The 26,827-nt window shown below is 39.6% G+C and overlaps 1 long non-coding RNA gene across 1 annotated transcript; it reads left to right on the top strand.

Annotated features, from left to right (window-relative positions):
* Positions 1-720: 720 nt before the first annotated feature.
* On the top strand, positions 721-12,357 carry LOC310890274. Its single transcript, XR_014577150.1, has 4 exons — positions 721-1,205; positions 1,957-2,258; positions 3,565-3,633; positions 10,039-12,357. It is a non-coding gene; the product is annotated as an uncharacterized lncRNA (long non-coding RNA).
* The last annotated feature ends 14,470 nt before the right edge of the window (positions 12,358-26,827 follow it).

Below are 26,827 nucleotides of genomic sequence, written 5' to 3' on the forward strand. Positions count from 1 at the left end.
CCACCAAAGCACAACAGACTGCGAAGTATGCAGACAGGAATGCCCGGACAGTGCCGGGTCAGGGGCCGGTGCGCCGCGGCCGCCCGCGCCCTCCGCCGGCCCTCCCCGCAGCCCTCCTCCCGCGCCCGCCTCCCGGCCCCCCCCACCGCCCGCCCCCTCCCCACAACTGCAAATAACTCAGCGATAACAGATTTTTTTCCACCAACTGCAGGAGATAGTGCTAATCTTTTAATAAAAGATCCCATTACAATGGGATCTGTCTGGACAGACTATAATAGATCCAGAAATACAGCCGTGCTAATATTAGAAGACAGTTGTTTGGGTGCCTCAGCCCGGGCCCGGGTCCCGCTTTGAAAGTGGGCATGAATCACAATGTCCCCCGGTACCACCTGCAGTCACACGCATTAAGAAGCAGACTGGTAAATGATTGACCTCGCTGCATTTCTTTCTTTCCTTTTTTTTTTTTTTTTTTCCTTGTTATTATTATGATCATCGTCCTGAGCAGCGCCCGGGCATTTTGAGCACTTCAGAAGCTCCGGGACTCCGCATCCTTTTTAATCTTTTTCCCAAATTGGTGCCACTCTTCCCCCCACACGCCCCCCCGCCCCGCCTCTCTCTCCTCTTTCGCTGGAGCAGCGTGAATGCAGGGTTGCTTAGTGCCCTCTAATGGCAGACGACATCAACAGTAAATACCAAAACACCCCTCATCCCGGGGAAAAGGGCAGCTTTCCAAAGCCGCCTCTCCTCCCGGAGGGAACGGACCCCGGGCGCAAGGTGCCTACAGGGGGCCGGACCCCCAAGCCCACCCCATCCCCGGGCAATGCCCCCCGGGGAGCGGGGGCAGGGGGCTCGTCCCGGCCCCCGGCGGGGGTCCCGTCCCGAAGAGGCTGGGGGGCAGCGGTGGGGCTGCCCCGGCTGCCCCCGCAGCGAGCGCCCCGCTCCCGGCACCGCGCCGCCGGGGCACAGGTTCCCCGCTCTGCTCCTGCTCTCTTCTCTCTCTCTCTCTTTTTTTTTTTTCCCCAAGTTTGTCTGTGTTGTTTTTTTTTTTTCCTAATTGGCCAATGCGGTGTTTATCCTGATAATGGTTTCAATTATAAAGGGGCATTTTCAGGCCGTATTCCTGGAAATGAGATGCCGGATGGGTCGATAAGGTTTGCACATGTGCTTCATGCGTGCATCATCGGGAGATCAATATGATTGCGCTGGTATGGAGATTTGTATCACACCTGTTCTCTGACATCACACAGAAACAGCTGCTCTTTCTTTTATTGTTTTTTTTTTTTAGATGCTAAATATTGGGTTTGTGTGTAACAACATTGTATAATCAGAAATGCTTTCTTCTTTTTCACTGTATGCCTCCCTGTACTACTCCCCCACCCTTTTCTGCTTTGCCAACAATCACATTTAAATTACCAAAAAAACAATAGGGTCGATCTGTAACTGAATTGTCAGGCAGCACACAAAAAGAGTGTTGTTCTCAGCCTGACAGGTTTTAAAACTTCTTTCTACCAAGAAGTGTATGCATTTTAATATATGTTTTTGGATGTGAGTCCAATCTTTGCAGCTGGCCCTGAACTTGGAATAATAAAGCCTTTTAAAACACCCCTATATGCTAACATCTCAAACTTTCTGAAATTTCAGTTTTAGCTCTCAATTTACATAAAATATGTGGCTTTTCCCTATCTGTAATACAGCTCTAGCTGCAACAGACTTCATAATCCAAAATATTAGGTGGCTGTTATCTGAGGAAATTGCAGCAAAACACTGAGTAAGAGGAAGAGTAATCCTCAAGTGTAACCTTGTACTAACCAGGTACTATTAACATACACAAACATATATACACACATACATATATATGTGGAATATTTATTTTGTGGTGTCGATATCGTATTAGCATAATTTTATTATTATTATTATTTTACTCTTCCCCCCTCGTTGTTCTGTCTCTCAACACAGGAGCTGTTGCCTGTGTCAAGGATGGCCAGCTCAGGACCTTCAATTTGATAAAGAGCATGTCTGCATAAAGTTTTCTGCAGGTGTGAATAGAACTGCAAGCAAAAGCTGATTATTTGAAAGAGATCTGGATTTGGGTTGAGGAAATTTGGAAGCCTGTCTTGACACGTCTCTGCCTAAAATTCAGGAGAGATGAAGAAGCCTCTAGGACCCTCCCGTTGTCCTGGATGCACGCATCATCTGATCTGGTTTCTCATACAACTGATAAAACTCATACAACTCCCACGGAAAGAGCTCAAATAAAGGTAGAACGTCCTCTTCTGGTAGCAGAGAAACCTTGCTAGCTTCACGTAGTTGTCCTGGTTATCACAAAAAGATGGGCCCTTTTTTTGGAAAATGGCACTTTTATGAAAGTTCTCTTATTTCACATCTTCTGTACCAGATTTAAGGACTTTTCTGAGCACCACTGCATTATTACAGTTTATAAGCTTTTCCTTCATCTCTTTGTTTTGTTTAGTTTTCCCGTGTGGGGCAAATCAATCCTTGCCTGCCGTACAAATGTCAAGTACTGCTTCTCAGAGTAGCACAAGAATTTGGAATGCAAAGGTTCATTTCTTGATTTAGCCAAGACTTTTTCATGAAAAACAAGCAAACCAATTCTTGATAAAACTAACCCACTCAAATGTATTAACTAAATTCTGGTATTATGCTCTTCAGGTGTTATGTGTGCTATTACAGTGAAGTTACACATAAGTGAGACGGTTAAATACAGAACTTATATTGTATGGTATTGGTAAAAGTTGCGCTTATGAGAATACAAATACATTCAATTATTTTATTTTATTATTTTATTTTATTTTATTTTATTTTATTTTATTTTATTTTATTTTATTTTATTTTATTTTATTTTATTTTATTTTATTTTTTTAATTGACCAAAAGGTTTTCAGGTAGTGGACAATGGACTGAATTAACAGGTAATAAGGATTTTACCTAACAAATACCACTTGAAAAAAAATGCAAAGGGAGTGCAAGTGTGTTCATCAATAGATATCTTGCAAATCACATCTAAAAAGCTATCATCACCTTTGACCAGGACAGCTCAAACAAATATTCTTATTTGGAACTTCTTCCTGTGGTTGAATTGAAATATGGAGTTGAACATGGTCAACTACTCCTCTTGTATGTGAGAAATCTGCACTTTTAATAATCCACCCTATGGTGCGTGCTCAGACCTTCTGGAAGGCACCTTAAAGGTTTACTTTGATTCGTTGCGGTTCATGGGAAGAACAGGAGGGTGGTGTGACAAGTGTTACTGTGGTCTTAAATATGGGAGTTTCTGGTAGCCCATGGAGGTTTTGCCACTCTCTCTGTGCCTTTGTTCAGACCAGAAAAAGGGCATGTGGACAGGTGTCCTTCACGTTTTAGGTCAGATAAAATAGACGTGTGTGGGGTATGAGACAAACTGGCCCCCTCCCTACCTTTCAGTGGTGACTCAGGAAGTAGTAACCAAATTGTCCCTGTGCATTTGGGTGGATACTTTCACCTTGTTGAAGGCCAGGTGGGACAAGCTGCGTTAGATACTCCAAACCCATTTTCTTCTCTTGTGTAGGTGGCACTGTGAACCAGCACTGAGGAAGTGCAGCAGGCCTTACTATTCAGTACCCACTGCAAACGGGAGGTGAGGTTTAATGCATGAGTGGAATGAAAACTATGACAGGTTGCTAAACTAGTTACAAAAGGTTTCCAAGTTACTGAAAAACTGGACAAAAGTAGAAAATTACAATGGAGAAAAAAATGTAAGGGAAGCATTAACGTCATTGACTTTCTGCGGAAGTTAAATGCAAAACGATAAAGTACACCGATCCATTGCTACACTGATCTGATCTATTGATTGAATACTTTTCTTTGTAATTGCAGAGAACAGAAAACAACTAGAAGCACAGACCATGGAATCTCTAGGGCAGAATAAGACTCTCCAGTTTCTGAGATTGCAATGCATTCAGTAGCAGGAATTCCAATCTTGATTCTAAACGAAATTTTGAGAACTTAGAAAAAAGAAAATGTAGTAATTGCTGGCAGCCCACTCTGAACAGCCATTTAGGCTGCTGCTGTTTTGAAGAAATGCCTAAATGCCAGAAAGGGATCACCACCATCCCTAGACAACCCATTTTCCATGTAAAGGCTTAAGAATTGTCATAGAGGAATGGAGCATGGAAAGAGCAAAGATGTCAGATATAACAGTTCCTGGAAGACCATTTTGGCTTGGGCAGTATTAAGTGAATCTTCAGTGGTCCTAAGTTGTGTACTAAGTGCAGAATGGCTCTTGCCCAGCTTCCTGACTGGCAAATTGCCTTTTCTACTTCCATAACTCTGCCAAGTGGAGCTATGTCAGAATTGGTGATATAACACCACATTTTTAAGTTAAAATAATAGATGAGGCACATGGTGCTTTGGGAATGGTAGGGTTATATGTGGTTATTGTACTTTTAAGGTCTGGAACATTTAGTGTGGCAGACTTCAAAAGACATGTCAGTGGGCAATCAGTTGCAGCTGGAACAGGATTGGAGACTAAACTCAAGATGAAAGTGAGGACGGACGTAGTTTGTAAATAACTACTGTGAAAATTCAATTAATTTTTGCTGTTACATTATTTTTCTTCTTGTTATTTTGATTCTACTAAAGATAATGCAGAGGGCATATCTGATTCGTTGGAAATGTGGAGTCACATCATTTTCTAATCCAAAAAAGGATTCGTTTTACTGGAGGTCCCAGCCTGAATCTTAAATGGAATAAAAATCGTTGTTGAGAGTGCTACCCATAGCCAACTGTGAAAAACTTCATATAGCGTGGAAAAAAAAGGGTAACAAATGGACAGTTTCCGGCTCAGTGCATATACATGGTGACATACTGGATTCTCTTTCTAGACTGAGAGAGTAGGTGCTCGAGTATGTCAAACTTACAGCCTTGTTAGGAATAGATCATTTATTGTGAGGTTTATATTTATTGCCCATCAAGGAAGAGGATCAGTTTTAATGGTTTACTTTCAAAGATTAATGGAACCAAATGGATTTTAGAATACTATTCAGTCAATTGCAGCTTACTGGGACATTATTAAAACTGTCCTATGCAGTACTTGTGTTAAACTCCAAATGTCACCTCCTAGAACAGCTGGATATTTTGGTGAATATATAGCATGTCAGAGAAGAAATGAGTAAGAAAGACCCCCCAGCAAAAATAGTGATCTAAACAAGACTAATTGCGACAAAGAATTTTAGAAAAGTTAACGTCATGGCTATGACAGAAGCAAAGAAAAGCTTTTTGCCAACTGTGATGAGCTTTTTTATAAGCAGAAAAGGAGTATCTTGTGACTATCCTGATTCTTTCAATTTTTTATTTTATAACAATGTATATGCATAAAAAGCAGTGAGTGCTAAAATGTTTTTATTTCAAGATCTGCTACAACATCAGATGTATTACAACTCTTCATAGATCATCAAAATTTTCTTTTCAGTTCATTAAAGAACATTTGTACTATTGCATAAAAAATAGTGACTTTCCAGAATGACTTTTAGTACAAATTAAATGTTATGTCATATTGTATTATAAATGTCATTGCATGTAACTCTGTAGACTTATCATAGCACAAAACAGTGGTATCTGTGGACCTCCTAAATTATTTTGTAGTCAGGGCTTTATGGGATGAGTAAGACTGTAGATATTAGCTAATAGAATGAGAAGGAAGAATTAGTCCATGGTAATTTATGTCCTTCCCTTCCCTTCCCTTCCCTTCCCTTCCCTTCCCTTCCCTTCCCTTCCCTTCCCTTCCCTTCCCTTCCCTTCCCTTCCCTTCCCTTCCCTTCCCTTCCCTTCCCTTCCCTTCCCTTCCCTTCCCTTCCCTTCCCTTCCCTTCCCTTCCCTTCCCTTCCCTTCCCTTCCCTTCCCTTCCCTTCCCTTCCCTTCCCTTCCCTTCCCTTCCCTTCCCTTCCCTTCCCTTCCCTTCCCTTCCCTTCCCTTCCCTTCCCTTCCCTTCCCTTCCCTTCCCTTCCCTTCCCTTCCCTTCCCTTCCCTTCCCGATCCCACGCATGGACTGCTGCAGGTCTGTTGGCTCCACAGTATGTAATGTGAAAGCTGTCGTCCTCCAGTACCACAATAACTGGCTTATGCCCTGTTCATGTCCAAGGAGGGGGGTCTAGGAGGAATCCTTGTGTCTCAGGTCCACTAACTTTGTCAGTTCATACTTGCTTTCTTCTACCTTTGATCAAGAGTTGACTTGAGGAGCCACAAGTCTGAATAGGAGGACTGATGTTCAGACTGCTAATGCTTAGATTACAGCAAGCTTCCTTTCTCCTTGGATGTCTGGAGAAAGAGCAGACAGTGCACCTTTTTTTTTTTTTTTTTTTCACAGGACAGCTACTTGTATCATGGGTTTGCAGGATGGTCCAGAATGCATAAGTTTGCTCTTCTGCTTTTATGTCTCTGCTCTGGCTCTTACCTCTTTTAAGGATCAACCAAATCCTTGGTTCCCCCAAGTTCTCAGAATGGGGCTGATAACTGCGGGGCCTCCAGCTCTGAAAACCTGCTAATCCTTAATGGTTTTGTTGTTCAGCAACACTGTGAGAGCAAGAAGGGTAAGAACAGAGATTATCTGGTGAGGGACTGAGGTACAGGCAGGAGAAGAGCTTTAACCATTTTCTCGCGCAATGTGCCTAAACAATTGGGACTCCAGCTGCTTCTCCAGAAGTGTGTGTGTCTGGCGCAGATGTGCCATCATATCTGTTAGCCTTGTATGTTCTAGGGTACCCAGGTGACATGACATTAAATGTCTATGTTTAGGTAACTGAATCAAGCACAAAATTATGTACCCAAAGGTGTATGAATAGGTTGTGAAGTAGCAGGGAGAAACTCCAAATCCCATCTAATTCTGTCTCCCATGGCCATCTTTTCTTGCTGCTATTTTACTTTATCTTATTCATTCTTGCAAACATCCATGGCATGGCTCCATGCATTAAAGTGTGAAATGATAAAGAAGATTATTAAAAGAGAAATTGTTTCACAAATCATAAAGTCCTGACATTCAGGATTTGGTCTGTATTAGGTGGCTCATTTGTATATTACAATATTGATTACTATTGAATCACTTTTTTTTTTTTTTTTTTTAAATAAATCTTGCATGCAGATGCTCAGATAACCCTGGAGACCCAGGAGAGCTACCTGAGGTTTCCTCATGTAGTTTGTTCAACCTTCTTTCATTATGGGCAGTGAAAGGAAACCATGGTTTGTCCCAGGCTCCATGTGTTCCTTATTTCTAACTGTATAGTTACATCTTTTCTGCACGAACTCAAAAAGTCTGTGTTTTCAATTCTGAACTCTTTTCCTAGACCCTCATCAAACTCATTGCTGACCTGAGTTTTTTGATCATTGTTTATAAGATCCAAAAGGAAGATGAAATTCTGCAGTGGTGATGGTGAAAAGATCATAGAATCATAGAATCATTCAGGTTGGGAAAGACCTCTAAGATCATGTCCAACCTTTAACCTAGCACTGCCAAGTCCACCACTAAACCATGTCACTAACCACTACATCTGCATGTTTTCTGAAGACATACAGGGATGGTGACTCAATTACTTCCCTGGGCAGCCTGTTCCAATGCTTCACAACTCTTTCAGTGAAGAAACTTCTCCTAATATCCAACTTAATCCTCCCTTGGTGCAACTTGAGGGCATTTCCTCTTATCACTTGGTGCTTGGGAGAAGGGACTGATCCCCACCTTGCTATAGACTCACTACAGATGTTGTAGTCTCCTTTCCAGCTGTGATAACATAGCTTTGTATGTTAAGGAGGCCATCTCTTCAAATGGGAAAGGCACAGAGTAGTCCAAAACTGAACCATCAGCTCATTCAGGTGCCTTCTAGGCAGAATGCTGTAATAGTGCTGTCCACTATGTATGAGCAAAACCAGCAAATCTGAGTGAGCCTTGGCATGAGCTCGTTTCTCTCTGGCAATAGCAGTAATGGTTAACTAAAGAATGCCTCATGTCTTGCTCCTGTCACCAGCGACTCTTCTGAGACTTTGCCCTTAATGGCTGCTCAACTCAATGAGCTGTAGTATTACCAAGGTCAAGTGTACTGAAGGTATGAGTATTGTGAGGTTCTACTCAAACAAGTAAGCTTAAATAGCTTGTTTTTTATTGTGTTCTTTTTCTTTCCTATTTTCTGTTTTCTGAGATGGCAATCACATTTTCAGGTCTTTCTGCAGAACGATGAGTTTTGGCATAATTTTTGAAAAATGGAAGCTGAGATTCTTATATGATGTTCCAGTTCCAGTAGCTAGCATCATCAAATATCTCCTTGGTAGGAACACCAGAATTTCTAACTAGGAAATTTAGGCCTGCAACATATGGGGCTGTGCTGGCCTTGGAAAATGGCAAAGCAGGATAGCAAAAGCATCCTACTTTATAGAAATATGGTTGTCAGAGAAAGACCTTTTCCTTCATTTACAGCAATTCAAGAGCTTTTGGTGGAGGGACAGGGTAGAAGGAAGGGAAAGGAAAGTGTACGGGTGAGTAATTGAATAATTAGAACCTCCAGAGCAGACTCTAAAGCAGATAATCAAAACAAGCTTGTGCCTTTAGATTTCCATTAGTTTTCAGATTTTTTTGGCAGAGAAAAAAAGTATTAAAAAGGTATCTTAGCTGGGAGGTTTTAAAGAAGAACTTGAATATATGAAAATATATTCATTTAAAATAACTACCACAAGCTGACTTATATCTACAAGGAATTTATAAAATAAGAGAGACCTCTTGAGGACTAAGGATGAATTCCCTTAGCTCTGTTCTTAAATGTCTGTGTAACTTGCTCAACTATTGGTAAAACAAAGGAGAAGAGAATAATGGAAAGCATTCATGAGGAGACCTAGGCAAAAACTGTTTTGACATCTATAAGCTGGAGAGAAAACGTATGAGTATCTACAGCCAAGTGAGTGCTTTATCCACAAAATTTTGAAGAAAGGTTTAGTAACCTGCTACTGGTAAAATACAAATCCTTAAAAGAATTAATTCTGATATATCTCAAAGATGAAGACATAACAAATCTAGACAAGAGAGACGTTTAAGCATCAGACTCTGTGCTATTTGGCTCAAATTGCCATATACTGAAGTTCAGTGCTGCAACTGAAGTAACTGTTTTCTGAGGAAAATAACAGCATATCAACAACATAACTTGCAATGTCTGGAACCACTTACAAATGAAATGAAAGTAGTATTTCTACCCTTATTTACCCTTGTCTTGTTTAAAGATACGCACAGTTTTTAAGATCTTCTTCAAGCGTCCTAAAAACTTTGTTTGTACATGCTTGTTGTCTTTATGCTTCAGCAGGATAAATGCAGGTAAATTTTGGCACTTTGCAGGATATTCTACTGAGAGCAGTATGAGTGTTGATTTTATTCATCTTAGTTAAAAAAAAAAAAAAAGGGAAAAATTCCAAAATGTACTTGGTACTTCTCAGAAATAAAATCATATTCTTTTCATGGAAAAGGGAAGTCAAATCCTGGGCAGGATCCAACACCAAGTTAAAAAAAGAAACAACTCGACACAAAGATGAATGCTCACAGATAAGAGTATGTCTGCATGTTAGGAGAGAAGGTGGATGATATGGGTTTATTTGTCATTAATGTTTTTTTTTTCTTTAATGACTTAACAGTTTTGTTTAAAGAGATAGGATGTTTGTGATTCAATTTTAGCAATGTCATTTTCAGTGGCAGAATTAGGATTATCTTCAAATCTGATATCTCTTTTCTTGATCATTCCAGTTCAGACAAGATATCCAGGTAGAGGTGTTGTCTATTACCAGACCGAGACCCATCTTTCTGTTAAAAGGTTATTAGGAATGGCCTGTTATTTTAGTAGAAGTGTTCTGCAATAGTTTTTATTTTATTTTAGTTTTTTAATACTGTGAACTTTCTTTATCATCAAAAAAAATAGTTTTTCTGTATGGTAGAGGAGAAGAGACATCATTTATGCATTTTTTTTTTTATCTTAATGTCTTATCTTAATATCTTAATCAGACAAGTTTTCTTGTTCTGCAGTCAGCAAAGTCAGACCAAGAAGGCAGTGTCGTGGGAGCTTTGAAGGCTCAGAAGCTGTGGAAAGGACAACATTTCAGGGTTTTTCACTTCACAAATTGCCTCTGCAAGAAGAACCAGTGGTGGAAAGTAAAGGCTGTAACCCTGTATTCAGAAAATGAAAATCATCACAACGCTGAGGCAGATCACACCAGACTGCCTGTTATGCCGCTGGTTAGGCTTGTCCTTTAGCCACAACCCTCTAGTGGAACAGGCTGGGATTTCAGTCGCGTGTGGGAAATGTCTCCAGTGTCTTTCAAACGGCATGCCACAAGGGATGCTTGCCTTGAGACCACTCTGATCATACCCGAGCTCTGATGCTCTGAAAGGCATATAGAAAGACAGATGTGCAGCGAGCAGCTGTACAGAAGGACATTTATTCTGTGTTCCTTGAGGAGTACTCCCACCAAGTCCATGGGATCCCCTGAGTCTGGGGTCTATGAGGTGTGCTGCTCTCTTGGATGTCCTGCCTTTGCCCATTGCCTTCATGTCACATTGAGGACTATGTGTGGCTGCTCCCTCCTGATTCCCTCCTGAAGCCTCAACTGTTTTGCTCTTGGCTTCCGAGCTTTGGTGGCCATTCCCCTTTTCATGGAAAAAAAAAAAAAAAAAAAAACCTTCTGTTAATATGGATTCCTTGTAAAAGAAGACAAAAAAAGAGAGAGATCCCAAGGTGAAAGGAGAATTGTTTTTATTATTGATTCTATTATTATTATTAAATATTTTATTTATTTCATTTCATTTTATGTTAGGGAGGTGGGTGGAGGGTCATCTTCAGGATCAGGAAATTGGCTCCTTTTAAATTGAGATTGTCAATATCTACTTCTCTGACTCCCTTTGCCTGTGTATTTCACCAGATGACTTTTTCAAATTCTTGATGATATCTTACTTTGTTTCTGGAATGGTTTCTTCTCCCCAGATATCTGCTCTAAGAAAAGAACGAAAAAATAATGGTTACCACCAATGGGATGTGTTAGCTGCTGCCAGATTTAAAGGGTTTATTGATCCCATCAAAGGCAGTTGGGAACCAAAGAAATGCTTTATTTTTTTCTGAGATCTATTAAGCATTTTGCAAGAATACCTTCAGTAATTCACTGCTAAGGAGTAAGTCATTGGATATGAATGGGCTGACAAGTGTAGTGATAAGGTTACTTTGCAAAGGAGAAAAACAGATTAGGGGTTAAAATAGTACTTAGAAATTGGAAAATCACGACTGGTCTTTCATGTGTCATTCTAAGAAATTAATTTCATTTGTTTTGTCCTATGTCACTGTTAACTTATGGTAATGGTAATATATCTTCATGTTGCACTCTGAGTGTAATTATGAATTAAATATATGTTCCTGGGGTATTCTGAAACTCTGCTGTCGAAAGCAGAATGCATCCAAGGTAGCTGCTGTATCTGGAGCTTGTGTTAACCCTGGTGCCTGATAACCCAGGTGAGGGACACCAACCCATGTCCTGCGTGGGAGCTGGAACGTGCTGTCCCTAAACAGTGTTTCATCTCTTCCAGCACATCCCAGCAGGCCTGCCAGCACACACTGGAACAAGGCACAAAAGGCTTCTGCCTCCTGACTCTTTCCCTTCATTACTTACCAAGGATGGAGCAGAGGGGAAGGTGAGAAGAAGAGGTATCTGTGCAGCGCACCAGCCAAATAAGTGGAGGCACGGAGTAACTTCTCTTGCTGGCCCTGAAATCAAGATAGTCTGTGGCTGTGCAAACAGTTGTGCCTCTGTAATTGATAATCCAAAACAGGTCACTGCAGTAGCCAGTTGCTGTCTGTCCCCAGCCTGCTGTTTAATGCTGCACTCATTTACTCTTCAGGTAGGATACATCTTCCAGGGTTGTGCAGAGCTCTGTCCCCCTGCCTAACTTAAGTGAGTGTACTTAGATTTCCAGGAAACCTTGCAAAGTATCTATGCTGTTTGTTCTTCAAGCTGAAGGGGAATGACAGATTCCCAGGACCTGGTCTGTCATCCATACTGAGGCTTAACAGTGAAATTTGTGACATAATCTGCCAATTTTATGGGTAGGTCCGCAATTTAAAAAATTGCAAGAGACTTGGTCAATGAACAGACTTTACAGGTGCAATACACAGCAATGCATGACAGGTAAACTTAACATTTCACCAGGACCTAGCCACCTATATATTTCATAAAGCAGAACTTGTAAAGGGCCTTGTGGAAGCACCATCTGCTGATTTCCAATAAAACTGCAAATGCTGTGGAAACTTTCTTCTGTTTGTTCTGTGTTGAAATGGTTTCAGTGCTAAATGCTAAACCCAAGGCGCTTCCAGCTTGGATCCAGATTTGAATCAGAATGAGTTGTTTATGTTGCTCTGTAGTTTATGGAATGCTTTTCTTTCCTATGCAAGTCAGTGGAGAAAAACTACTACAACCTGAACTTCTCCTCTCTGCTTTCCAGACCATGTGACGTATCCTCTACAGGATTGTTCCTGGTACTTTTAATAATGACTCTTCATGATATTTATAAACATTCTAGGAGATTCCACTTCCTGATTACTTAGATGATAATTATACAAAAACAAACCACCTAGGTCTAGTACACAGCCAAGATACAGTATGCCAACTGAATACACTAGAGTCAAAAGCAATGACTCATTTACAGACCTGTTCTCCACAGTCATTTATAAACAAAAGAAAAAAACATTGTCAAGGAAATAGTGGTCGAATGGATTTTCATAATTGTTTCTACGTAGTACAAAAAGGGGTACATTAAACCCATAAAACATAAAGAGGATGTGATATTTTATTATATTGAACCATATGTGAGAAGAAACAGGGCATCCTATTGCTTTGTCAGATTTCTTTTTGCATGTGGACAACTCTCCTTTGTCTTACAGGATTTAGTCTGAACAACTCAAGAGCAGGACATACATTGTGCTTCAGACTTAAGAATGCTGTGAGGTATGGTGAGGGCTGCTTCATAACAATGCAGCGTAATTTTACAGAGAAGGTAAACCATGACTGTCTTCCTCGGGCTAGTTGTATAAATAAAGTTTGTGGGACTACTCACATGAGTAAAGTGAGAAATATTTGACCCATGATCTTACATATCAAATATCGTTACATATTATTAACAATCTATAAAGTTGTACATAAAAATGTGACTACTTAATGCCAAACTTATGTCATGTGGAACAGGAAGAGAAAGAACAGAGTCTTTCCTATATGGCTTGTCAAGACCTTATTCAATAAACTCGTAAGTGGCCCATGGCCATAGGTACAGATTATAAATTAGCTTGGAGGCAGGTGTTTCCGTGGCTGTAAGGGAACTAGTGCCAACATGTATTCACAGACTGTATCCACAATATCCATACTAGACGTATGTGCCAGTGCTTGCAACAGACAACAAATGGAAGGAAGCTTATGATGCTGGAACAAATTTCTTATCTACTGGAACTAAAACTGGAACCATAAGTGCTACAGCTGGAAGATTATTTTTGATCTCTGCCACCATTAAGATTCCCATCTCAGATATTTTGCTTGTAATTGTTCTGTTTCAGAATGTAAAAACATAAGTTTTTTTCTTCTCTCTTCTATTTGATCCTTTTTCTCTTCTATTGTTCCTAAAAAACACACAGAGATAAAAGGTAAAAGAAAAGAAATCAATTTTAGTTCTTTACCTGGGACACATATTACTATAGCAAGTTGGTTAATGCGTCAGTGCAGTATACTATCTTTGAGAGAGATCACCTTCTCAAGAAACCCCTGAAAAGGTCCAAGAAGCCCCAGAATAGACAAGTAATGGGAAAATGTGACCAGAGGGAAGATTCTTCATTGCAATAGTCAGTTAGCAGTCAGTTCTGTGTCTGAAACATGCGTCTGTACTCTCGCTCTTACAGAAAAGGAGCTTGTCTGTCTTATGTAACTGCAGGAGTTTTGACCTGTCACAGCTCCTAAGCCTTTTGAATCCCGTTAAATTCTTTGCCTTGGTTTTTATCTTGTAGCAATGAGTTTAACACTTAAGTAATACAAGTCTTTTCATCACTGCTAAAAATAACTCCTATTTTGATGGAAATGTGAATTAGAAACATATCATTCTGGACCGCAGCCGTCTAGATTCTTATCTCCATTCATTTGCAGTATTGAATTCTCCAGAAAGGAGCATGGGGAAATATGTGATGTACAGCACAAAAGGTTTGGTGTATGAGTGGGAAACGCTTGGAGCTCCTTCCTTTGGTGCTGCTGTTGTGTCCCAGTGGTGACACACAGCATGGTAGCTGTGTGCCAGCAGAGGGAGAAAGGGATGGAGGGTGAGAGTGGGGGAACTTTGTCCCTGATTTCTGCACCAGCAGTCCCTTGCAGCATTCCAAGATCTCTGGTGGCATGTGAGAAAGGTTGTTTTCAGCACACATGTTGTCCTCCTTGCCCACACCTTGCCCCCAGATCTGTTGCTTCCCAGGGCTGCATGAGCCTCTGCAATGTCTCACTTGGGGCTATGTTATAGGAGGGTATCCTTTTTAACATTTAAAATGTGTTGCCTTTTAAGTGTAATTGTCTCCTTGTTGTTTTACGAGGACAAAGGGTAAATAAGATTATTCTTGTTTGTTGTTAGATTGCCTAGTGACCATCTGCGGGCCTCACTGTGGTAGCTGTGGTTCAAATTTAGAGTAATAGACAGTCCCTAATTCTAATATCCTAACATTGAAATAGACCAGACGGATGAAGTGTAAGAAAAGTGGCAGAAAATGCAAACAAAATAGGAGTATTCAATTTACATCCTTCATACCATTTTATTTCATGATGTATGCTTGCACTGTGGCTGATGGTTTCATTTATTTCTAAGCTAAATAGTCCTAACATTTCAAGACTATGGAATCCTTCTCATGGCTGCAACATGCTTATCAGCTGTTTCCAGTCACTTTCTATTTCTGTTAAATCCTTGCTTAGGTGGAGTAATCAGGACAGAACATAATATTCAACATGAGGGCATACCACTGATTTGCATAACAACATTCAGATATTTTCAGTATTATTCCTATTACTTGCTGACCAATGCAGTTGAAACAGTTGTTTCCCCTGAGCTGTACACAATATCTACCTGTTTTTCTTGAGTATATGGGCAGCACAGAAGCAGTTCAAATTATGCTTGCCATTGTACATTTCTTCCTGAATTAGTGTAGTAATATTATTTATTATCTACTCATGCTCTGCAGAAAAAAAAGGCATGTTTTTTTTCACAGTGGACTGTGTAAATGGGGATAGTGGAAAGCTTCCCCTCTCTAAGACTGCAAAAATCATGCCTTTCTGACAAATATATTATTAAAACTGTTCTTTGCTGAATTTTTTGGATATGGAGAAATTTCCGATTGCTACGAATGGCTGCAGAGAGCCAAGACTTGGGAGGTTGCGTAATGACTGCACACTCTGCATCTTTCATAGGGCAGCCTTATCTACAGGCTGTGATCCTGCATGCGCCAAACACTTAGGCTTGGTAGCTGACTTTTTCCCTTTCCCTTTTCTGGAGCTCTGCCTGAAGGACAGTCAGCCACACTTTCTGTGGTGACTGCTAAGGGTGACTTTCTTCTGACCCTTTTTAAACAGACACTTTGGGTAGTTTTCAATGTAAATAATGTAATAGGCTTTAGCCAGCAGTTCCTAAGGCTAGTGCAGCTATAAGCATCTTGTTTGTAAAATAACAATCTAGCCAAATACATTCAGTCCTGAGGCTTCTGCCGTGATTCAACAACTCTTTCCTCTCAGCACCCCAGTAAAACCCCACACCAAACAGTGCAGAACAAAACAATAGCTAACATAGAGCTGTAGAATAGTTGTATCTGCAGATATCTAGAATACACCTTTCCAAGTAATACAGCATGAGTATATTTTTTGTCACGATATTTGTACTTTTAATTTTTTTGAGAGTAGATTTGTCAGAAGGCTATATCAAGTAAGTGAATATTATATTTTGCCTTATTACCTTACTGTCAAACAACAGAATCACATGTCTACCAGTGCACCTGCACATACCCTTTATTTTATGTTTAGAGGCATGAAAAGGAACAATTCTGCAGTATCCCATATTGAGACGTATGGAGCTGGCTTCAAGGCAGTGCAGACCTGTATGAAACGAGAAAGTTTGAGGGCTTTGTGAACTTTTATAGAGGATCAGAAGAAAGCTGTTTGGCACAGGTGTTTCTGTAATTGTGATACACTGGAAAAATTCAGCATGTTCAAGGGCACTTACGCTGTGGCTACAGCTGTTCTAATTCATACTTCTGCATGGACAAGGTGGTGTTATGGTGTTAGCACACTTGGTTGTGTAATATAAAACAAGTAGAAAAGGGAATATTAGTTAGACCAAGGTGGTGCTCTTTCTTTTTTTGCTGTTTTATGAGTTTTTATTCCCTCTCATAGAAATGCCACTGGCAAAAACTATGTCATTACAAAGTGGCTGGGGTGGAGAATGGCCAGATATCTCCCAACACCTCAGGTTCTCCCGGCTGTTCATCTTCATGTGCCACTCAGTTTCCTTGAGCTAGGAAGCTTGAAGCACAAATGCAGAGGGAGAGACTTGAGGACATGGTGGGGATGTTTTGGTTCTTTCCCCTGTTCTGAGGCCAATATATGGCACTGAAGGCAGCAGTGTAAGTTATCTTTTGCTCCCTGATTTGTGCCTTGTTCCATTGAAAAGAAAAGGGGTCTTGAACTCCAAGGTGATTGCATGACACAGAAATGGTTCAAATCTATCAGGGCTGTACTGTGATCTGAATTTATATCAATACCAGCACCAGCATTATCATAGCTGCTACTATCTCACCTTTTGCCATAGGGCAACAGATGTATTTCACACAGAGAATTAAGGGCATGGCCCCTCCCCACAGGAGAGTCCAGTCTGTGCTGGACAAGGAATTTTATGCAGTCTATGCTCTGCGCTTGCAGTCTGCTGCTACGGGGATGGGTGCTGGCTCAGGAAGATGTGTCTAATGCTCTACCTGGCTAGCGGCTCTGGATGATAGTGATGTTATTCTGTAGTGTATTAATCCTAACAAGAGATCCTGCATCTGTAGCCACTTAGGCATTTTCACAGCAGTTTGAGAGAAATTTAACAGTGGGTGGTACACTTTATTGCTAGTAGGTCTCTAAACAGTGAAGATACTGAAGTGCACTTTCTCATAAAGAAGTATTTTGTGGTTAGATTCCCTAGTGTCTAATAAGATACAGAGTCACACCACAGCCTTTTCAGGGACATTGATAGGGGCTAGTTCCTCATTCTGGCTATCTGTTTCTGTGAAGGTCGTAGAAACTTAACATCGCTGATAGTGACTCCACTCTGGCATGTTGGCTAATGAAATTGTGTAGTGGTTTCAGAAACTTTGAAGGATGGCCCAAGTCAGTAAGGGAGAGAGAAACACACAGATGCATATGCAGATACACACACACACACAATGCTCACTGTAATTAGTTTAACAAGATTAATTTTCCTAGAAAAAGAGTTTCAAAATATAAAAAGAGAATAAGGAACAAAGTTGGTGAAACTAATGGAGCAAATTCTACGGCATAAACAAAAAAGAGTCCATAGCTTGAGTTACATATGATTCTCCTGATTCTTCTGGTTCTTTTTTCATTAATCTTGGTGTGTCTATAATGATTTCATTGTCATTCATTGTCTTATTCACACTGGTGTAAGTGAATCAGACCTAATGGAATGAACAGAATGTCTCTTGGTAAGGGATTCTGCTGTTACCATCAGCAGTGAGACATACAGGAAGGGTACATTTTTGGACAGTTTTAACATAAAATCCATTGTCATTTCGGAGGCCAAGCCCTGTGCAGGAACTTCAGTGGTGTGATGCCAATTTATGCCAGACTCCAAGCAAATGAAGAGTTCTAACTTACTGATGCTTCTAGCACTCACTCTACTTGTTTCCTATACTTAGAGTGACACTTGACAGACTTTGTACAATGGGTGGAATTAATAATACCTAACTTCTTTTTTAAAAAGATATGTGTTTAGTATAGGTTAGTTGGCTAGAAAAAGAGGAAGCGGATAGTCATTTTAGCGAGGATTTTGGAATGGAAGAAATTGCCCTTTGGAGGTACTTTGATAGACATCCTAGACTAGTACTTGACATGTTGCGTTTGGATTGCTAATGTGAGGTAAGATGAAAATTGTCTAGAACCTCTGCAGACACACATGGCCTATGTTGAAAAGGTCTTACCCAGAAATTACCATGCTTAATATGGCTTGAAGCTTTTTATGACTTAGGAATTATCTACCTACTAGCATGCACTTGAGATTTTATTCCTTTTCAAAGATTTGCAAATTGCTAATGATGGAAGAATCCTTATTGTTGATGTACATTTCACTAGGAAAAGATTCATGGTGCTAATGTTACAGTTCTCAAGTATCTAACTGGTAAATTGACTTATCACCCTTTACAAGATATTCATGCGATCCAAACACTTCTAGACTTCTATCACATTATGGATATGAATGACCATGTATTATTGTTCCCAAAGAACAGTTCAGAAGTGGTGAAACTTTGAGCGACTGTTTTTTGTCAGAGTATTGTCTCTCCTTTAAACAATGTTTCTCATTAGACTGCTCCATCAATCTTCTTGTAGAAGAGTGATAATATCTTATCACAACACACAGAAGGTAACCTCCATCTTTCATTTGTCTCATGATTCATACCATTTGTATTTGCTGTTTCAGTGTGGTTGCAGGTTGACAGATATATACTTGGCCTTTTTTCTAAAAGGTAGTGAGTCTTATTATTTATTTAAATAGAACAAAATGATATTATGTTTGTTTAATGGACATTTCTTCTATCAAATCTCCTGTGTTTTGTATTAAAGGGTTACATGGGTAATCAGGTTAAATTATAACTTGGTTATACTAACAACAAAAGTTACTAATAATAGCATATCACATATTAAGCCTGTAAAAAACACATCAGACTGGAAATCTTACTGCTGATGATAAATTGAACTTTTCCATTTCTACTACTACACAAATAAAGAGGGAGAGTTAAAGACCAGCCATTCTGTATGGGTTGAAAATTCTACCCTTTCCTGGACTGGAAATACATTATTTTCTATTTTTATTCCTTTAGCAGACATTCATATAAAAAGGCTACCTCTTATTTTATGAATGTGTGGTTGGTGCACACATCTGTTCATTTAGCTGTATTGTACTGTTGTGCTACAGCTGTCTTCAGGGCATTACATTAAAGTCAAATCAGTCCCGCAAAACCAACTTACTACATTTGTTTCTTTCCTCTCTCAGTTTTTCTCATCTCTTGTATCTATCTTCTAGACTTATTGGATTATTTACATTCATTTGACATTGAGTTTTATCAGCAAATATTTTCAGGGCACTCCATAATAAAAGTATCCTGGTGTACTGTAGACAGAAAAATATGGCAAAATAGCATTTTATTTATTTATGCTATTTATACATTTAGTTATGTATCACTATGCTTTTAATGATCTCTTGCTAAAGAAAAATATTTCAGAACTTGAACTTAATATCTTATCAGACAGTAAAATCAAAACTAACTACTCTGTAAGTGGGTTCGTGACAATTCAGAAATCTATGTTGTAAGATCCCAATCTACTGAACAGTTACGATGATACTAAGATATTTGCCCATGGGCCTTTAAAAGAGATGCAAATGTGGCTGACCTTCCTGTCTCCTCTTGTGTGATCTGACACACAAGGAATATCCTGAAAGAATCAATGAAGTGAATGGTAGTAAAGCCAGAGCAGAAACCTGACCTCTGAGATGATAAGCATGCTATGAATGCTTTGATAGAAAGACAGAGAGGCAGGCAAAGTTCAGATATAAAGGGTTTCGTAGAAGGAAGGCTGCAGGCAAAACTGACAAGAGAATCCAGAGAAGACAATTAGGAAGAAATGCTGTCAGCATTGACGCTGAAGTGGGAAAGAAGGGAGAAGGAGAGGAGTTATAGCTATGGGAAATGGAAGGTATAAAAAATCCTGATGTTGTATGTGAGATGGTCAAATTAAGTTGTGAAGAGTGAGTCATGTATGGGATATATCCTGGATATATGGAGTCCTAGCAATTACAGCAGTGGTAGGAGGTGTTGGCAGGTGTTTCTTCAGCAGTGTATAAGCAAACAGGATGGAATGAAGAAAGGCAAAAGTGATTCTGCTATCTGTGGGATTTTAGTGAAGAAATATTTTTGTTTGTTTGTTTTCAAGTGCGTTATTGACAAAACATCAAGACATTAAAAGAAAAATCTCTGATTTGAGAGGGCTAGAGAAAGAGGAGTTGAAGATGTTATAGTTTAAGAAGGTAGGTGATGGAAGAACAAGGGAAATATTTTACAAATGTTTAAATGTTTTATTGAGACAACAAAGAGCAAAGGTGAAGGAATATCCAGAAGGTAAAAAACATGGCTCAAGACATGTTTCTAAAATCAATGTTTCTAAAATAATGGTGAAGAGGGAAATGAGTAGGATGGTTTGTCACTATAATAGTACCAACTGAAGTAAAGGTTTATGATGTGAGTTGGGGCCTGAGGAGGAATACAATCTGTGAGACTGCAGATTTCCTTCCATGCATATGTTTACCTTGCTCCCAAGCAATTGGGTCTTGAATTACATTCAGAGGCCCAGATTCATTCTGCCTAAACATGGGTAGGAAGTATTTGTGACAATGCCAAACTGAGGCTTCTAAGTCAGGGATCCCATCACCTTGTGTTTCTTCTCTTTTCAGTCAAATTACACAAGAGATTACCATTAATGGCAATAGCAATGGATTAGAGCCAAGGTCTCAGTTCTGCATGGAGGGGGCATGGTTCCATTTATGGACAAGTCTTGGGATCGTGCATCTGCCTGTCATACTTAATTTAAGGGAGATCTGGATGCTTAAGTGTATCCTGTATACTTTCACTAGAATAATTGAGTTAATTATATGCTTTACTGTCACAGATTTTGTATTTATAATTATTTAGAAATGATCAGATGGTGCTATGTTGCTTCCTAAGTCCATAAAGGTTGGAAATTATTTTAAATTGAAATCAGCAGAAAAGTGGGGGGGAGGGGAAAGTGGAAAGAAAATATCGAGAAATCTTTCACAGAGTGGTAAGAAACCAACCATTAGCCACATAGCTTCCCCAAAAAAATCTGTTCTAGTGAATTACCAGGATCCTGCATTATTACTGAAGGCAAGGAAGAATAACTCTAATATTACACAACACATTTGTTTTCACATGTTTAATTAGATTTTGTAGAAATGGAAAAATAATTTGTTTTTATGGAACTACTATCAGTCTGTAACCCAAAACCTCTTTCAATATTTAAATGTTTTAATATAAACCATTCATACTGGGCTAAGTAAAAAAATATGTCCAAAATGGAAATAATCCAGATAATATGCTCTGCTTTCTTTTACAAGCCTCAAATAGCTTCCATTTTACTAACAGTTTTATATCTGTATAAATGTAGGTAGGAAATGTTTGTAACATAAAGATGTATGGCCTTTTTTTTACATTACTGAATGGGTTGTATGCCAGCAGTATGTTAGGCACATTATACCTCAGTCTGATTGACTGTGGTGTTGATCTCTTTGTAGAGTCATCAGAGAATTACAAAAAGCCATCTTTTGAAAGCCATCGAGGATTACTTTGTCATCCGACCAGTTAGATCACATCTGGACTGCTTGTCATCAGCTCGCTGCAATCATTTATTGTGTTGTCACAAGTATAGGCAACCTTTTCTGAGGTTTGGCCTTTAGCTGATTAAATAGCATTCACTGTTAATCCAGAGGAAGATTGTGAGAGTGCCCAACTGGTAAGCAAATAAAGATTCATGTTGAGGGGAACATCAAAAAGTTAAGGATGTGCTAGGTAAAATTTTGTAAAATGCTGAAATGTCTCTCTTTGGAACCTCTTAAGTCACAGGGCAAATTCCTTTTATTGTTGTTGTTGTTATTATTATAAAATCAATTAAATTAATTCATCCCACACTGACCATTATCTTACGCTGAAGGTAGTTCCACTGAAAGAAGTGATACTATTTATAGGACCAAATACATGTGCCATAGAGTTGGTTGGTGGGAACTGTGTGACCACTTATACAGTATTTTGTAAGGCTCTTGCAGCTTTTGTGGGTGACAAAGAAGCTTTGGTATGCATGTGGATTCACACTGAAACCTGTGCTGAGAGTCTTGAGTAATGTTTCAGAAAAGGGACTTCTGAGTTCAAACTGTATTTTTTTATGTTAAATCACATATATGACTTTCTGGGCAGGGGTCAGACCTGGTGAACCTGCCCAGTGAATATCTAGAACAGTTTTATTTATTTATTTATTTAGAAGTACAGTATTGTCTGCTTGTCATCCATTTCCTAAGCACATGGAAGGCCCAAAAGTGCTCTTCCAGAATACAATCTTGTGAATTTGAACTGTCTTGATTATGCTTAGATCGCTATACTGGATACTAGGATTAACTTCACAAAAATCTAAACCTGAGGCATTGTTCGGAGATTGCAGGAATCAATTATGCTCCCTACTGCAAGAAATCACAACATATGAGGAACTCCAGATTAAAAATAAAAACAAAAACACAACCCATGTAGCTAGATAAGGTACTTGTAAAGAAAGACGTGCTTAAAGAACACTCCATAGAAAGAGCCTTCTGACTGCAGACGACCTACTCCAGAGTCTCAGATGGTGATCACTGGCAGAAAGGCTCTCCAACAAGTGTACTTTGGCCCAGGAGGACCTCTGTTGTCTATGCAGGTTGCACACACCAAGAATGGGAGGGCCATCCAAACCAGGTCAAGGACTGTGACAAATGCTTTTTTTAATGATGAAAAATATGTCTCAGATCTTGCTATGTACAGATATTAGTACTGTCTCTCGTCTTTCTTCTGTTTCCTTCAAATCTTTCTTTCCCCCAAACCCAAATGCATCTGATGGTATATGTTAAACATCCTTGTATGTAGTTAAATGTGGGGAAAGGGTAACTTGTTAATTTATCTAATAAATCTGAGTAGAACAGTGTGGGTAGAAAGAACTGGCAAGCTGGAAGGACATAGTTGACATTTTACTCATTGATGTTGTTAAAATCAGTTTGGAGGCAAAACTCACAGACCTTTACAGGAAACAATTTTCTACTATTTAACTTACATTTACAACATCCTTTGAGATCTGCAGAAAAATATAAACAAATAAATAAATAAATAACACTATTCTGAATCATTTAAAGTGTAAAGCATGATATTACATTGTTACTGTATTGGAAATATCTCAGGTGTTTAGGAACTTAAGTTTAGAAAGACCTTTTGTCTTGCAGGTTCATGAAGAAGATGTGATTTTGTTGAACCCTTTTCTTTAATTGCTATGTATCTTCAGAAGATTTTATTTTTCCTTGCTTATGTTTTCAGTGAGTGAGGGCAGGAAGTCAGAAATGAATTGTACCATTTTGGGATGTTCTGCTTTCTCTGACGACGTCTGATTACAAAGCTGGGCCCACTTGTTATCAAGAACATCACAGAGGATGTTTTCAAATCCATCCTCTTATTAATCACTTCTTAGTTCTTGTAAATAATCTACGCAAGTACATCCTTAATACGTCATAGGCAGTCTAATGAATAATTGGCAGTTTAGCTGTGAGAAATGTAGCCCAGAACTTTTTATATGTCTTTTCTCATCATTGTGGACCTTTTCTTTCCATTCTATTTAATTTGTCTGAGGCAATTGTTTTGAATTTTAGAGCTTTGATTCCAAACACTTATTTTTTTGCAGTTATTTTAAAACGTATTTCCACCCCCAAAAGAGGGGCTTATTCAGAGAAGCAGGCTTTTAAAAACCAGGAAACATGTATAAAAAGAAAACTATTAAACAATATTTGTCTGAGTTCCCATTGATATTTTTACTGCAATTTTTAAAAACTGTTGGTATTTTAATGAGTTTTCTTTTTTTCTTGTCCATCTGCTTCTTCTACTTGATTTTGCAGAAAAAGATATAAATCCTGCATTTATGACATCACAGTTTGTTGCCATGGAATTTACTATGCTATTGCAAACACCCTGTTGTGATTACATGACAGCTTCCAATCAGAGGATAAAATCTTTCCCAGTGAGAAAACACATCTTGAAGTTAAGAAAATATGAATGGGAGAAATAAATCAGTCTTTTTAAGTGCTGAGCACCAGCCTGATACTATACAGACATGGAATGAGACATTTTTAACTTCACAGAGCTCACAAGTTGATGTAGACAGACACATTACAGGGGAGGCTTGCAGTATGCCTGGCAGGAATATAGACTTGAAGCAGTTATGAGACTGACTGTTGTTACAGTTGCATTGCAGGAAGGAGCCAGTGAAATAATAAAAAGAGAGAGTTTGGAGAGCCACTGGTTAGAGATGCTCTGTGTGCTTCAGAAGCAAGAAGAGCTAAGAAAAAAAGAGGATGTGTTTGTATATGCAAAGGCAAGGTTGCTCCATCAGCGTGAGCAAGCAACTGGGGCATGGATTGCATTTCCAGGGAGACGAAGAGGGTGGCAAAGCAGTCGGAGGAGGCTGGGAAGGGCAAATGCATGAAGGGAGAGTCAGTGGATATTAGGGCAGAGGTGGAACCGCAGCTGTGCTGTGCAGGCTTTGAAGGGCTGACTGCATCCTGGCACAGGGAAGGTAGTGAGGAATTCAAAAGTGGTGAGCACTGCGTTCTTGAATAGTGAGAACAGGAAACGAGTCTGGACAAATGAGAACAAAGGGAAAGAGGGCAAGGGATAATGATTGTGGAAGTTGGTACGAGGAGTGACTAAGGCACAAACAAGGCTTTTAGTGACAGAAATGAGAAAAAAGGATAAGTGCTGAAAGAACACCAGGGGAAAACAACAGAATATTTCAGCAGCTTGACTACACAGGGAGGTCAGACAGAGGCACAGAGAACACGAAATCTCTCACGCAGATATCAGAAGAGCTACAATGGCATAAGCTTACTGAAGGCTTGGCATCCTGTCCGAGACCCCAAGGAGAGAGGAAAATTAAGATACTGATTAACTACTAAGAAGCGTGAAAACAGTGGATAGGGAAAGAAAGGCAAGCTGCATTTGAGATGATAACCAGGAAGCAGCAAGGGAAAGAAGATACAAGCAGAGAGAAGTGGAAGTGCTGGGAGAGTAGGGAAGGAGGTGCCTGAGTAACTGGAAGAGGAGCTGCAGAACCCGCTGCCCTCCCGCAGTTATGGCGGGATGACTCTGCCATTTACTGCCCTGTGCTTTGGCTGTTGTGGCAGGTCCTGCAGCTCCCTTGGGGAGCAGAGGTCCCAGCTAGGGAGTTCAAAGTCTACTGAGGATTGACACAATATGAAATAGAAGTGGCAGGACACTATTGTACATATGCATTGCACATACATCAGACGTACATGTACATGCCAGGAAATGGTCTTTCTTCCCTCTTGTTCATAAGTAGGTCTGTAACTACGCTTCTTTCTCCTTGGCAGAAATTTTCCACCTTGGTGCTAGGTGTCTTTTATATATAGTGCAGAATGATGAAACTATTTGCTAATACTTTTTAGTCAGTCAATGTAGAAAGGTGTAGCCAAGTGGCATGAATAAACGGGACTATTCTTGCTTAAAGGTTTTGTCTCATTTCAGCACATACATCCCACTTCACAGTGCTAGGCTTTCCCCAGTTTCATGTGACAGTGACAGTGGCACTGCCACAGCTCCATGGGGCCAGCTTTTTAGCTTCCTGTGAAGGGGAGGTTTACCTTGGATATTAGGTTTATCTTGGATATTAGGTTTAGCTTGGATATTAGGAAGAATTTCTTCACAGAGAAATTTGACCACAGATGGTGGTCAAGAATTGGAACGGGCTGTGCAGTGAAGTATGGAGTCCCCATCCCTGAAGGTATTTAAGAGATGTGTGGACGTGGCACTAAGGGACATGGTTTAGTGTTGGGACTTGGTAGGTCAGGTGGGTGGTGGGACTTGGTGATCCTGAAGGTCTTTTCCAACCTTGATGATTCTATGAGCTATCTGTTGGTTCACCAACTTCAGCCACAGCTGTGCCAAGTCATAACAGGAAAGAATTGTCTCTACTATAACTATTATTCACGTATTTCTGTGGTGGGACTCTGTATATGCTGCCTCCAACAAGAAGCTCATACAGTGAGAAGTAGATCTGCTGAGACAGTGGTCTGTTCTTGTAATGCAGCCTGAAAATGTTACCCTGAAAACTTACTGGACAAGACACACAAAATTAACTTCCTTGTCCTTTCCTGTTTGCCAAGTGGTAATACATGAAAAATAGTTATGTGCTTTATCAATAACAAAATGCAGATATAAAGTTTTTTCTGAGATTTTGAAATACCTCTTGAAAAAAAAAAGCACACAACAACAAAAGCATTCATTATATTCGATCTCATGCTAGTAACACACTAAAATGCTGGCGCAAATTATTGTTAATTCCTTTGGTGTTTTTGTAACAATGTTAAGCATGATGAATTCATTTGGTACCAATATGGATGTCATAAGTACTTTATCAGATTTCCAACTCAATTCATTACTAATTACCTTTACCATTATTTTAAGGAGTTACCCAGATGTGCTTATGATAGAATTAAGGTAAACAATGACTGATGCTCAGAGGTTATGATTAGAGCAGCTCTACACAATTTGACAAAACCTCATGTGCCTTTCAATATAAAGCACCTGCCAAGCCACATGTGCACCAGATTTCTCAAATTCCTTGTCACTCATTAATGCAGATGTAGCCCATATTTTAAAAGTCAGTGTATAGAAAGGAGA

This window comes from Anser anser (genome assembly GCF_964211835.1).
Source record: "Anser anser genome assembly, chromosome: Z".
NCBI classification, from domain to species: domain Eukaryota; kingdom Metazoa; phylum Chordata; class Aves; order Anseriformes; family Anatidae; genus Anser; species Anser anser.